Below are 15,861 nucleotides of genomic sequence, written 5' to 3' on the forward strand. Positions count from 1 at the left end.
CAAAAAAATTTAATTAAAATTATCTGTGCCGGTTATAACTCAAAAAAATTTAATTAAAATTATCTGTGCCCGGACCATAAGAGACGCTAACGAGGCATCCGAAGGCACTGTCCTGTGCCCCCATAAATTACCAGCCTAGCGTAATGCGGCTGCAAGTGCCGTCCGGCTAACCGCAAAAAAAAAAAAAATTCTTAAGATAATCTTAAATTAATGAAAAGAAATCGTGGTGTGTAAGCAACTAACTACTGGGCACATCAACAACTACGACAAGTTTTGCTACCAGCGGAATATCTGATCACTGCAGAAAGTTAACCCATTTCAGGCTGTGTTTTAATTAATTTTAGGTGGGCCGATCCCGGCGGTACTTCAATGCCGGGCCAACCCGCGACAGAGGTGGAGCAAGCCCCTATCACTCCGTCATAAGCCAAAAATGAGTGTAATATTCTGGTCGTGTGATGCAGGACGTATCAGATATTAAGCTGATAAGACAAATACTACACTTTTTTCCCTCCTACCTCCCCTATAGACCTACCTTTTCCTCTCCAAAAATGCCGCCATCCTCTAGTGTCGACGCAGCACGTAAAGCAGGGTGTTGTTAGTAGCAAGACTTATTGCCATAAACCGAAAATAAAAGCGGAGGCATACTCTGCTATGCCTTGGGGGCGACGACACACTACTCAGAAACACACCTCCCTCTCCAGGTGTGAAGCAAGTGATGATGTTAAAAACTAAATAGAAAGAAATAAATAAAGACAGAAATGAAGGCAAAATAAAAAAAAAACAGCGACGGCAGCACACTCAAACGAAACTGGCGAGATAATCCCATCGCCCATAGAATTAACGAAGTAATAATCCTTTAAGATAGATTATGTGTTTTCCAATTTTCCAATAATTTTTCATACAAGGTTCACACAATTTCCGTGTTACCAATTTCCATATTATCAGTATCATAGAACAGTCTACTCTAGTGATGCCCTGAAGGCCAATATCAAATCTGGGGTATGGGTAAGTCAAGGGTAGTTTGAAAGTCTGAGTGACAAAGATCCAGGGGTACACTCAGGCAATTCTTATACGAGGTGCCTTAGTCAGCCCAGAACACCTTTTGATAACCATGAACCATTGCAACTTTAAGAAATCTTGCAAAAGTAATGGTATATTTCCGGTCAGATTCCGCCAGGCGATGCTGGCTCCAAAGGTAGTCCATGAAAGAGACAGCATCGGTGAGGCAAAGGTCATAGATCGTGAAAATGGTGTGGCCCAAGAGCCACACCATTGCGTTACGTCGTGTTCGTTGGTTGGTCTGAATATCAGGGGTAAGGAACCAGTCGATTGACACATAGTCCAGTGTAGTCCCACCGATCAGCGCTAATAGCACACGTGCAAGGTCCCACACTTCTGTGACGTGAGGGCATAAGAGACGATGCTCTCTGGTGTCTACGTCACCACATCGGCCGCAAGCAGCCGAGGGCCATAGGCGGATGGCCACCAGGCGGTGATTAGTGGGTATTAAATTGTTTACAACGCGATACCATAGCGCTGAAACTTCTGTGGGAAGGGCTGGGTGGTTGATATTAGCCCAAGCTTGGTGTCAGATGACCGACGGTCGTCTGTCCTCCAATTTATGTGGTGTGGGCTGGCCTCGAAGCGCCTAGTAAAGGCGCTTCGATGTGCGTGCCTTGTCGGTGGCCACTGTTAGGACGTAACTTTGATTGAGGTAATAGTCCTTGACTGTCGTCATCCGGAATGGAATATGTGTCAAACATACTGGTGCACGCGCCGATTGTGGGCGATAACGGTCGAAAAGCACCGCTGTTGTACCACCTGGGTCAATCTCACGCAAAGTGGCGATACTTTGAATCAGGATTGCCGCACATTTGCGGGGAAAGTCAATGAGTCCAAGGCCACTATCGACCTTTGGCAGTGTACAATTCTGCGCATCAACTTTGAATAGTGCATGCCGCCACAATAGGCAATATACTGTTTGTGAGATGGCTCTGCTGGTTTGTTTCGGTAGCGTATGGAGTTGTGCTACATACTATGCCCGTGATAGGATGTATGTACTAATCAGTTGGATTCGTTGATGGAGGTCGAGTCGTCGATCAGTGTGACTCATGCAAAATCCTCTGATGCGCGTGAGAATCCGCCTGCACGTGAATGTTAACATGCGCTGCGGACAGTCAGTCACCTCAAGACCCAAGATACGTTGTTCCCCTACAATCCGGTTGCATGGGCGTTCGATGGTCAATGATCGTGGCCCTAGTGGCATTAGCACCATTTTGTTGGATTTTAACATGGCACCGGATGCTCGTTCATAAACGTGGAGGACTCGGCGAACCGAATCGATGTCATTGGCGTTTGCTACAAACACACCTACACCATCCGCGTATGCCGCACTGCGGAAGGTGACGCCTGGGAAAGGAACACCATCGACCATCCATCCGATGTCACGCAGCATGGGGTCCAGCGCCAAAGCGATAAAATACACTGACAAGGGACAGCCTTGTCGAACTGATCGTCTGATGGGAATTGGTCGTGATCTGCAGCCGTTCACAATGATTCTGGAATTTGCTCCATCCAAGAAGTGCCGGATGTCTCTTATGAAGTGCTCCCCGAAACCCTTCCGCGACATAACGGCCAGCAGGTAAGGATGGGAGAAGGCACCGGCGAAATCTAGAGATCAATTGAAGCCGGGGTTCGAGCGTCGGCGGTGGGTGAGTAAGACAGCATCACGGTATATAGAAGCAGCGGTGAAGGTGGTTCGATTCGAAACGCCAGTGTACCTTATTCATTACCTGTTTAAGATGTGAAGCCACACTTCGTGCCACCAACTTATAATCAGTGTTAAGAACACGTCCTTAGCCCGACAGTGACCTGTGACCTTTGGATTAAGGACCATACATACAGCTAGAAAATCGGCGGGTAGCTCGCAACCAGCAAACATCTCCTCGCACGTTTTGCAGAAGCGGTCTCCTAACAGGCCGGAAAACCTAGCACTTCGATTAGTGCTGGAATGGCACAATCGAAGGGCGGTATCCTTGCGGAGTACCGCCAGAGATGAAAAACCGCAGTGTCAGGGCCTAAATGCTTGCAGCGTGTGCGCTCCACATGTGGGACTGACACACGGTGGTGCGGGCCGATATGGCAACAGGCGACCGTCGAAAACATCACAAAGGCAAGTGCCGGAAGGAACGACCAAATACGAGATCACTCGTCAACATCCCAGTACTACCCTCCATGTCGAGGAGTAAACTGCGACTCCCATTTGAACGCCGCTAGCTGCCAGGGCAGTGGAGAAGCCGTGAGGCCGCCCCACAGCAGCGTCAGGCCGGTGCGAGCTATACTGGCGCGAGCTACACCTAGCCGAGTGCTTACATCGTCCACCGCCTACTGCATATGTGTGTGTGCGTGTGTACACACGTATTCAGCGTGCGTGCGGCGGCGACGACGACGACGTTCGCGAGGAGCTAAGGTTATAACTCCAAAAAATTTAATTAAAATTATCTGTGCCCGGACCATAAGAGACGCTAACGAGGCATCCGAAGGCACTGTCCTGTGCCCCCATAAATTACCAGCCTAGCGTAATGCGGCTGCAAGTGCCGTCCGGCTAACCGCAAAAAAAAAAAAATTCTTAAGATAATCTTAAATTAATGAAAAGAAATCGTGGTGTGTAAGCAACTAACTACTGGGCACATCAACAACTACGACAAGTTTTGCTACCAGCGGAATATCTGATCACTGCAGAAAGTTAACCCATTTCAGGCTGTGTTTTAATTAATTTTAGGTGGGCCGATCCCGGCGGTACTTCAATGCCGGGCCAACCCGCGACAGAGGTGGAGCAAGCCCCTAGCACTCCGTCATAAGCCAAAAATGAGTGTAATATTCTGGTCGTGTGATGCAGGACCTATCAGATATTAAGCTGATAAGACAAATACTACACTTTTTTCCCTCCTACCTCCCCTATAGACCTACCTTTTCCTCTCCAAAAATGCCGCCATCCTCTAGTGTCGACGCAGCACGTAAAGCAGGGTGTTGTTAGTAGCAAGACTTATTGCCATAAACCGAAAATAAAAGCGGAGGCATACTCTGCTATGCCTTGGGGGCGACGACACACTACTCAGAAACACACCTCCCTCTCCAGGTGTGAAGCAAGTGATGATGTTAAAAACTAAATAGAAAGAAATAAATAAAGACAGAAATGAAGGCAAAATAAAAAAAAAAACAGCGACGGCAGCACACTCAAACGAAACTGGCGAGATAATCCCATCGCCCATAGAATTAACGAAGTAATAATCCTTTAAGATAGATTATGTGTTTTCCAATTTTCCAATAATTTTTCATACAAGGTTCACACAATTTCCGTGTTACCAATTTCCATATTATCAGTATCATAGAACAGTCTACTCTAGTGATGCCCTGAAGGCCAATATCAAATCTGGGGTATGGGTAAGTCAAGGGTAGTTTGAAAGTCTGAGTGACAAAGATCCAGGGGTACACTCAGGCAATTCTTATACGAGGTGCCTTAGTCAGCCCAGAACACCTTTTGATAACCATGAACCATTGCAACTTTAAGAAATCTTGCAAAAGTAATGGTATATTTCCGGTCAGATTCCGCCAGGCGATGCTGGCTCCAAAGGTAGTCCATGAAAGAGACAGCATCGGTGAGGCAAAGGTCATAGATCGTGAAAATGGTGTGGCCCAAGAGCCACACCATTGCGTTACGTCGTGTTCGTTGGTTGGTCTGAATATCAGGGGTAAGGAACCAGTCGATTGACACATAGTCCAGTGTAGTCCCACCGATCAGCGCTAATAGCACACGTGCAAGGTCCCACACTTCTGTGACGTGAGGGCATAAGAGACGATGCTCTCTGGTGTCTACGTCACCACATCGGCCGCAAGCAGCCGAGGGCCATAGGCGGATGGCCACCAGGCGGTGATTAGTGGGTATTAAATTGTTTACAACGCGATACCATAGCGCTGAAACTTCTGTGGGAAGGGCTGGGTGGTTGATATTAGCCCAAGCTTGGTGTCAGATGACCGACGGTCGTCTGTCCTCCAATTTATGTGGTGTGGGCTGGCCTCGAAGCGCCTAGTAAAGGCGCTTCGATGTGCGTGCCTTGTCGGTGGCCACTGTTAGGACGTAACTTTGATTGAGGTAATAGTCCTTGACTGTCGTCATCCGGAATGGAATATGTGTCAAACATACTGGTGCACGCGCCGATTGTGGGCGATAACGGTCGAAAAGCACCGCTGTTGTACCACCTGGGTCAATCTCACGCAAAGTGGCGATACTTTGAATCAGGATTGCCGCACATTTGCGGGGAAAGTCAATGAGTCCAAGGCCACTATCGACCTTTGGCAGTGTACAATTCTGCGCATCAACTTTGAATAGTGCATGCCGCCACAATAGGCAATATACTGTTTGTGAGATGGCTCTGCTGGTTTGTTTCGGTAGCGTATGGAGTTGTGCTACATACTATGCCCGTGATAGGATGTATGTACTAATCAGTTGGATTCGTTGATGGAGGTCGAGTCGTCGATCAGTGTGACTCATGCAAAATCCTCTGATGCGCGTGAGAATCCGCCTGCACGTGAATGTTAACATGCGCTGCGGACAGTCAGTCACCTCAAGACCCAAGATACGTTGTTCCCCTACAATCCGGTTGCATGGGCGTTCGATGGTCAATGATCGTGGCCCTAGTGGCATTAGCACCATTTTGTTGGATTTTAACATGGCACCGGATGCTCGTTCATAAACGTGGAGGACTCGGCGAACCGAATCGATGTCATTGGCGTTTGCTACAAACACACCTACACCATCCGCGTATGCCGCACTGCGGAAGGTGACGCCTGGGAAAGGAACACCATCGACCATCCATCCGATGTCACGCAGCATGGGGTCCAGCGCCAAAGCGATAAAATACACTGACAAGGGACAGCCTTGTCGAACTGATCGTCTGATGGGAATTGGTCGTGATCTGCAGCCGTTCACAATGATTCTGGAATTTGCTCCATCCAAGAAGTGCCGGATGTCTCTTATGAAGTGCTCCCCGAAACCCTTCCGCGACATAACGGCCAGCAGGTAAGGATGGGAGAAGGCACCGGCGAAATCTAGAGATCAATTGAAGCCGGGGTTCGAGCGTCGGCGGTGGGTGAGTAAGACAGCATCACGGTATATAGAAGCAGCGGTGAAGGTGGTTCGATTCGAAACGCCAGTGTACCTTATTCATTACCTGTTTAAGATGTGAAGCCACACTTCGTGCCACCAACTTATAATCAGTGTTAAGAACACGTCCTTAGCCCGACAGTGACCTGTGACCTTTGGATTAAGGACCATACATACAGCTAGAAAATCGGCGGGTAGCTCGCAACCAGCAAACATCTCCTCGCACGTTTTGCAGAAGCGGTCTCCTAACAGGCCGGAAAACCTAGCACTTCGATTAGTGCTGGAATGGCACAATCGAAGGGCGGTATCCTTGCGGAGTACCGCCAGAGATGAAAAACCGCAGTGTCAGGGCCTAAATGCTTGCAGCGTGTGCGCTCCACATGTGGGACTGACACACGGTGGTGCGGGCCGATATGGCAACAGGCGACCGTCGAAAACATCACAAAGGCAAGTGCCGGAAGGAACGACCAAATACGAGATCACTCGTCAACATCCCAGTACTACCCTCCATGCCGAGGAGTAAACTGCGACTCCCATTTGAACGCCGCTAGCTGCCAGGGCAGTGGAGAAGCCGTGAGGCCGCCCCACAGCAGCGTCAGGCCGGTGCGAGCTATACTGGCGCGAGCTACACCTAGCCGAGTGCTTACATCGTTCACCGCCTACTGCATATGTGTGTGTGCGTGTGTACACACGTATTCAGCGTGCGTGCGGCGGCAACGACGACGACGTTCGCGAGGAGCTAAGGTTATAACTCCAAAGAATTTAATTAAAATTATCTGTGCACGGACCATAAGAGACGCTAACGAGGCATCCGAAGGCACTGTCCTGTGCCCCCATAAATTACCAGCCTAGCGTAATGCGGCTGCAAGTGCCGTCCGGCTAACCGCAAAAAAAAAAAAAATTCTTAAGATAATCTTAAATTAATGAAAAGAAATCGTGGTGTGTAAGCAACTAACTACTGGGCACATCAACAACTACGACAAGTTTTGCTACCAGCGGAATATCTGATCACTGCAGAAAGTTAACCCATTTCAGGCTGTGTTTTAATTAATTTTAGGTGGGCCGATCCCGGCGGTACTTCAATGCCGGGCCAACCCGCGACAGAGGTGGAGCAAGCCCCTAGCACTCCGTCATAAGCCAAAAATGAGTGTAATATTCTGGTCGTGTGATGCAGGACCTATCAGATATTAAGCTGATAAGACAAATACTACACTTTTTTCCCTCCTACCTCCCCTATAGACCTACCTTTTCCTCTCCAAAAATGCCGCCATCCTCTAGTGTCGACGCAGCACGTAAAGCAGGGTGTTGTTAGTAGCAAGACTTATTGCCATAAACCGAAAATAAAAGCGGAGGCATACTCTGCTATGCCTTGGGGGCGACGACACACTACTCAGAAACACACCTCCCTCTCCAGGTGTGAAGCAAGTGATGATGTTAAAAACTAAATAGAAAGATATAAATAAAGACAGAAATGAAGGCAAAATAAAAAAAAAAAAAACAGCGACGGCAGCACACTCAAACGAAACTGGCGAGATAATCCCATCGCCCATAGAATTAACGAAGTAATAATCCTTTAAGATAGATTATGTGTTTTCCAATTTTCCAATAATTTTTCATACAAGGTTCACACAATTTCCGTGTTACCAATTTCCATATTATCAGTATCATAGAACAGTCTACTCTAGTGATGCCCTGAAGGCCAATATCAAATCTGGGGTATGGGTAAGTCAAGGGTAGTTTGAAAGTCTGAGTGACAAAGATCCAGGGGTACACTCAGGCAATTCCTATACGAGGTGCCTTAGTCAGCCCAGAACACCTTTTGATAACCATGAACCATTGCAACTTTAAGAAATCTTGCAAAAGTAATGGTATATTTCCGGTCAGATTCCGCCAGGCGATGCTGGCTCCAAAGGTAGTCCATGAAAGAGACAGCATCGGTGAGGCAAAGGTCATAGATCGTGAAAATGGTGTGGCCCAAGAGCCACACCATTGCGTTACGTCGTGTTCGTTGGTTGGTCTGAATATCAGGGGTAAAGAACCAGTCGATTGACACATAGTCCAGTGTAGTCCCACCGATCAGCGCTAATAGCACACGTGCAAGGTCCCACACTTCTGTGACGTGAGGGCATAAGAGACGATGCTCTCTGGTGTCTACGTCACCACATCGGCCGCAAGCAGCCGAGGGCCATAGGCGGATGGCCACCAGGCGGTGATTAGTGGGTATTAAATTGTTTACAACGCGATACCATAGCGCTGAAACTTCTGTGGGAAGGGCTGGGTGGTTGATATTAGCCCAAGCTTGGTGTCAGATGACCGACGGTCGTCTGTCCTCCAATTTATGTGGTGTGGGCTGGCCTCGAAGCGCCTAGTAAAGGCGCTTCGATGTGCGTGCCTTGTCGGTGGCCACTGTTAGGACGTAACTTTGATTGAGGTAATAGTCCTTGACTGTCGTCATCCGGAATGGAATATGTGTCAAACATACTGGTGCACGCGCCGATTGTGGGCGATAACGGTCGAAAAGCACCGCTGTTGTACCACCTGGGTCAATCTCACGCAAAGTGGCGATACTTTGAATCAGGATTGCCGCACATTTGCGGGGAAAGTCAATGAGTCCAAGGCCACTATCGACCTTTGGCAGTGTACAATTCTGCGCATCAACTTTGAATAGTGCATGCCGCCACAATAGGCAATATACTGTTTGTGAGATGGCTCTGCTGGTTTGTTTCGGTAGCGTATGGAGTTGTGCTACATACTATGCCCGTGATAGGATGTATGTACTAATCAGTTGGATTCGTTGATGGAGGTCGAGTCGTCGATCAGTGTGACTCATGCAAAATCCTCTGATGCGCGTGAGAATCCGCCTGCACGTGAGTGTTAACATGCGCTGCGGACAGTCAGTCACCTCAAGACCCAAGATACGTTGTTCCCCTACAATCCGGTTGCATGGGCGTTCGATGGTCAATGATCGTGGCCCTAGTGGCATTAGCACCATTTTGTTGGATTTTAACATGGCACCGGATGCTCGTTCATAAACGTGGAGGACTCGGCGAACCGAATCGATGTCATTGGCGTTTGCTACAAACACACCTACACCATCCGCGTATGCCGCACTGCGGAAGGTGACGCCTGGGAAAGGAACACCATCGACCATCCATCCGATGTCACGCAGCATGGGGTCCAGCGCCAAAGCGATAAAATACACTGACAAGGGACAGCCTTGTCGAACTGATCGTCTGATGGGAATTGGTCGTGATCTGCAGCCGTTCACAATGATTCTGGAATTTGCTCCATCCAAGAAGTGCCGGATGTCTCTTATGAAGTGCTCCCCGAAACCCTTCCGCGACATAACGGCCAGCAGGTAAGGATGGGAGAAGGCACCGGCGAAATCTAGAGATCAATTGAAGCCGGGGTTCGAGCGTCGGCGGTGGGTGAGTAAGACAGCATCACGGTATATAGAAGCAGCGGTGAAGGTGGTTCGATTCGAAACGCCAGTGTACCTTATTCATTACCTGTTTAAGATGTGAAGCCACACTTCGTGCCACCAACTTATAATCAGTGTTAAGAACACGTCCTTAGCCCGACAGTGACCTGTGACCTTTGGATTAAGGACCATACATACAGCTAGAAAATCGGCGGGTAGCTCGCAACCAGCAAACATCTCCTCGCACGTTTTGCAGAAGCGGTCTCCTAACAGGCCGGAAAACCTAGCACTTCGATTAGTGCTGGAATGGCACAATCGAAGGGCGGTATCCTTGCGGAGTACCGCCAGAGATGAAAAACCGCAGTGTCAGGGCCTATATGCTTGCAGCGTGTGCGCTCCACATGTGGGACTGACACACGGTGGTGCGGGCCGATATGGCAACAGGCGACCGTCGAAAACATCACAAAGGCAAGTGCCGGAAGGAACGACCAAATACGAGATCACTCGTCAACATCCCAGTACTACCCTCCATGTCGAGGAGTAAACTGCGACTCCCATTTGAACGCCGCTAGCTGCCAGGGCAGTGGAGAAGCCGTGAGGCCGCCCCACAGCAGCGTCAGGCCGGTGCGAGCTATACTGGCGCGAGCTACACCTAGCCGAGTGCTTACATCGTCCACCGCCTACTGCATATGTGTGTGTGCGTGTGTACACACGTATTCAGCGTGCGTGCGGCGGCGACGACGACGACGTTCGCGAGGAGCTAAGGTTATAACTCCAAAGAATTTAATTAAAATTATCTGTGCACGGACCATAAGAGACGCTAACGAGGCATCCGAAGGCACTGTCCTGTGCCCCCATAAATTACCAGCCTAGCGTAATGCGGCTGCAAGTGCCGTCCGGCTAACCGCAAAAAAAAAAAAAATTCTTAAGATAATCTTAAATTAATGAAAAGAAATCGTGGTGTGTAAGCAACTAACTACTGGGCACATCAACAACTACGACAAGTTTTGCTACCAGCGGAATATCTGATCACTGCAGAAAGTTAACCCATTTCAGGCTGTGTTTTAATTAATTTTAGGTGGGCCGATCCCGGCGGTACTTCAATGCCGGGCCAACCCGCGACAGAGGTGGAGCAAGCCCCTAGCACTCCGTCATAAGCCAAAAATGAGTGTAATATTCTGGTCGTGTGATGCAGGACCTATCAGATATTAAGCTGATAAGACAAATACTACACTTTTTTCCCTCCTACCTCCCCTATAGACCTACCTTTTCCTCTCCAAAAATGCCGCCATCCTCTAGTGTCGACGCAGCACGTAAAGCAGGGTGTTGTTAGTAGCAAGACTTATTGCCATAAACCGAAAATAAAAGCGGAGGCATACTCTGCTATGCCTTGGGGGCGACGACACACTACTCAGAAACACACCTCCCTCTCCAGGTGTGAAGCAAGTGATGATGTTAAAAACTAAATAGAAAGAAATAAATAAAGACAGAAATGAAGGGAAAATAAAAAAAAAAAACAGCGACGGCAGCACACTCAAACGAAACTGGCGAGATAATCCCATCACCCATAGAATTAACGAAGTAATAATCCTTTAAGATAGATTATGTGTTTTCCAATTTTCCAATAATTTTTCATACAAGGTTCACACAATTTCCGTGTTACCAATTTCCATATTATCAGTATCATAGAACAGTCTACTCTAGTGATGCCCTGAAGGCCAATATCAAATCTGGGGTATGGGTAAGTCAAGGGTAGTTTGAAAGTCTGAGTGACAAAGATCCAGGGGTACACTCAGGCAATTCTTATACGAGGTGCCTTAGTCAGCCCAGAACACCTTTTGATAACCATGAACCATTGCAACTTTAAGAAATCTTGCAAAAGTAATGGTATATTTCCGGTCAGATTCCGCCAGGCGATGCTGGCTCCAAAGGTAGTCCATGAAAGAGACAGCATCGGTGAGGCAAAGGTCATAGATCGTGAAAATGGTGTGGCCCAAGAGCCACACCATTGCGTTACGTCGTGTTCGTTGGTTGGTCTGAATATCAGGGGTAAGGAACCAGTCGATTGACACATAGTCCAGTGTAGTCCCACCGATCAGCGCTAATAGCACACGTGCAAGGTCCCACACTTCTGTGACGTGAGGGCATAAGAGACGATGCTCTCTGGTGTCTACGTCACCACATCGGCCGCAAGCAGCCGAGGGCCATAGGCGGATGGCCACCAGGCGGTGATTAGTGGGTATTAAATTGTTTACAACGCGATACCATAGCGCTGAAACTTCTGTGGGAAGGGCTGGGTGGTTGATATTAGCCCAAGCTTGGTGTCAGATGACCGACGGTCGTCTGTCCTCCAATTTATGTGGTGTGGGCTGGCCTCGAAGCGCCTAGTAAAGGCGCTTCGATGTGCGTGCCTTGTCGGTGGCCACTGTTAGGACGTAACTTTGATTGAGGTAATAGTCCTTGACTGTCGTCATCCGGAATGGAATATGTGTCAAACATACTGGTGCACGCGCCGATTGTGGGCGATAACGGTCGAAAAGCACCGCTGTTGTACCACCTGGGTCAATCTCACGCAAAGTGGCGATACTTTGAATCAGGATTGCCGCACATTTGCGGGGAAAGTCAATGAGTCCAAGGCCACTATCGACCTTTGGCAGTGTACAATTCTGCGCATCAACTTTGAATAGTGCATGCCGCCACAATAGGCAATATACTGTTTGTGAGATGGCTCTGCTGGTTTGTTTCGGTAGCGTATGGAGTTGTGCTACATACTATGCCCGTGATAGGATGTATGTACTAATCAGTTGGATTCGTTGATGGAGGTCGAGTCGTCGATCAGTGTGACTCATGCAAAATCCTCTGATGCGCGTGAGAATCCGCCTGCACGTGAGTGTTAACATGCGCTGCGGACAGTCAGTCACCTCAAGACCCAAGATACGTTGTTCCCCTACAATCCGGTTGCATGGGCGTTCGATGGTCAATGATCGTGGCCCTAGTGGCATTAGCACCATTTTGTTGGATTTTAACATGGCACCGGATGCTCGTTCATAAACGTGGAGGACTCGGCGAACCGAATCGATGTCATTGGCGTTTGCTACAAACACACCTACACCATCCGCGTATGCCGCACTGCGGAAGGTGACGCCTGGGAAAGGAACACCATCGACCATCCATCCGATGTCACGCAGCATGGGGTCCAGCGCCAAAGCGATAAAATACACTGACAAGGGACAGCCTTGTCGAACTGATCGTCTGATGGGAATTGGTCGTGATCTGCAGCCGTTCACAATGATTCTGGAATTTGCTCCATCCAAGAAGTGCCGGATGTCTCTTATGAAGTGCTCCCCGAAACCCTTCCGCGACATAACGGCCAGCAGGTAAGGATGGGAGAAGGCACCGGCGAAATCTAGAGATCAATTGAAGCCGGGGTTCGAGCGTCGGCGGTGGGTGAGTAAGACAGCATCACGGTATATAGAAGCAGCGGTGAAGGTGGTTCGATTCGAAACGCCAGTGTACCTTATTCATTACCTGTTTAAGATGTGAAGCCACACTTCGTGCCACCAACTTATAATCAGTGTTAAGAACACGTCCTTAGCCCGACAGTGACCTGTGACCTTTGGATTAAGGACCATACATACAGCTAGAAAATCGGCGGGTAGCTCGCAACCAGCAAACATCTCCTCGCACGTTTTGCAGAAGCGGTCTCCTAACAGGCCGGAAAACCTAGCACTTCGATTAGTGCTGGAATGGCACAATCGAAGGGCGGTATCCTTGCGGAGTACCGCCAGAGATGAAAAACCGCAGTGTCAGGGCCTAAATGCTTGCAGCGTGTGCGCTCCACATGTGGGACTGACACACGGTGGTGCGGGCCGATATGGCAACAGGCGACCGTCGAAAACATCACAAAGGCAAGTGCCGGAAGGAACGACCAAATACGAGATCACTCGTCAACATCCCAGTACTACCCTCCATGTCGAGGAGTAAACTGCGACTCCCATTTGAACGCCGCTAGCTGCCAGGGCAGTGGAGAAGCCGTGAGGCCGCCCCACAGCAGCGTCAGGCCGGTGCGAGCTATACTGGCGCGAGCTACACCTAGCCGAGTGCTTACATCGTCCACCGCCTACTGCATATGTGTGTGTGCGTGTGTACACACGTATTCAGCGTGCGTGCGGCGGCGACGACGACGACGTTCGCGAGGAGCTAAGGTTATAACTCCAAAGAATTTAATTAAAATTATCTGTGCACGGACCATAAGAGACGCTAACGAGGCATCCGAAGGCACTGTCCTGTGCCCCCATAAATTACCAGCCTAGCGTAATGCGGCTGCAAGTGCCGTCCGGCTAACCGCAAAAAAAAAAAAAAATTCTTAAGATAATCTTAAATTAATGAAAAGAAATCGTGGTGTGTAAGCAACTAACTACTGGGCACATCAACAACTACGACAAGTTTTGCTACCAGCGGAATATCTGATCACTGCAGAAAGTTAACCCATTTCAGGCTGTGTTTTAATTAATTTTAGGTGGGCCGATCCCGGCGGTACTTCAATGCCGGGCCAACCCGCGACAGAGGTGGAGGAAGCCCCTAGCACTCCGTCATAAGCCAAAAATGAGTGTAATATTCTGGTCGTGTGATGCAGGACCTATCAGATATTAAGCTGATAAGACAAATACTACACTTTTTTCCCTCCTACCTCCCCTATAGACCTACCTTTTCCTCTCCAAAAATGCCGCCATCCTCTAGTGTCGACGCAGCACGTAAAGCAGGGTGTTGTTAGTAGCAAGACTTATTGCCATAAACCGAAAATAAAAGCGGAGGCATACTCTGCTATGCCTTGGGGGCGACGACACACTACTCAGAAACACACCTCCCTCTCCAGGTGTGAAGCAAGTGATGATGTTAAAAACTAAATAGAAAGAAATAAATAAAGACAGAAATGAAGGCAAAATAAAAAAAAAAACAGCGACGGCAGCACACTCAAACGAAACTGGCGAGATAATCCCATCGCCCATAGAATTAACGAAGTAATAATCCTTTAAGATAGATTATGTGTTTTCCAATTTTCCAATAATTTTTCATACAAGGTTCACACAATTTCCGTGTTACCAATTTCCATATTATCAGTATCATAGAACAGTCTACTCTAGTGATGCCCTGAAGGCCAATATCAAATCTGGGGTATGGGTAAATCAAGGGTAGTTTGAAAGTCTGAGTGACAAAGATCCAGGGGTACACTCAGGCAATTCTTATACGAGGTGCCTTAGTCAGCCCAGAACACCTTTTGATAACCATGAACCATTGCAACTTTAAGAAATCTTGCAAAAGTAATGGTATATTTCCGGTCAGATTCCGCCAGGCGATGCTGGCTCCAAAGGTAGTCCATGAAAGAGACAGCATCGGTGAGGCAAAGGTCATAGACCGTGAAAATGGTGTGGCCCAAGAGCCACACCATTGCGTTACGTCGTGTTCGTTGGTTGGTCTGAATATCAGGGGTAAGGAACCAGTCGATTGACACATAGTCCAGTGTAGTCCCACCGATCAGCGCTAATAGCACACGTGCAAGGTCCCACACTTCTGTGACGTGAGGGCATAAGAGACGATGCTCTCTGGTGTCTACGTCACCACATCGGCCGCAAGCAGCCGAGGGCCATAGTCGGATGGCCACCAGGCGGTGATTAGTGGGTATTAAATTGTTTACAACGCGATACCATAGCGCTGAAACTTCTGTGGGAAGGGCTGGGTGGTTGATATTAGCCCAAGCTTGGTGTCAGATGACCGACGGTCGTCTGTCCTCCAATTTATGTGGTGTGGGCTGGCCTCGAAGCGCCTAGTAAAGGCGCTTCGATGTGCGTGCCTTGTCGGTGGCCACTGTTAGGACGTAACTTTGATTGAGGTAATAGTCCTTGACTGTCGTCATCCGGAATGGAATATGTGTCAAACATACTGGTGCACGCGCCGATTGTGGGCGATAACGGTCGAAAAGCACCGCTGTTGTACCACCTGGGTCAATCTCACGCAAAGTGGCGATACTTTGAATCAGGATTGCCGCACATTTGCGGGGAAAGTCAATGAGTCCAAGGCCACTATCGACCTTTGGCAGTGTACAATTCTGCGCATCAACTTTGAATAGTGCATGCCGCCACAATAGGCAATATACTGTTTGTGAGATGGCTCTGCTGGTTTGTTTCGGTAGCGTATGGAGTTGTGCTACATACTATGCCCGTGATAGGATGTATGTACTAATCAGTTGGATTCGCTGATGGAGGTCGAGTCGTCGATC

General features: G+C 48.6%; 5 pseudogenes; all 5 read right to left on the minus strand.

Annotated features, from left to right (window-relative positions):
* Positions 1–339: 339 nt before the first annotated feature.
* On the minus strand, positions 340–550 carry LOC124769652 (annotated as a pseudogene).
* A 3,226-nt stretch (positions 551–3,776) lies between these two features.
* LOC124769496 lies at positions 3,777–3,987 on the minus strand (annotated as a pseudogene).
* A 3,228-nt stretch (positions 3,988–7,215) lies between these two features.
* On the minus strand, positions 7,216–7,426 carry LOC124769497 (annotated as a pseudogene).
* Positions 7,427–10,657: 3,231 nt separating this feature from the next.
* On the minus strand, positions 10,658–10,868 carry LOC124769498 (annotated as a pseudogene).
* A 3,230-nt stretch (positions 10,869–14,098) lies between these two features.
* LOC124769620 lies at positions 14,099–14,309 on the minus strand (annotated as a pseudogene).
* Between the last annotated feature and the right edge of the window lie 1,552 nt (positions 14,310–15,861).

Source organism: Schistocerca piceifrons, unplaced genomic scaffold (genome assembly GCF_021461385.2).
Source record: "Schistocerca piceifrons isolate TAMUIC-IGC-003096 unplaced genomic scaffold, iqSchPice1.1 HiC_scaffold_701, whole genome shotgun sequence".
NCBI lineage: Eukaryota > Metazoa > Arthropoda > Insecta > Orthoptera > Acrididae > Schistocerca > Schistocerca piceifrons.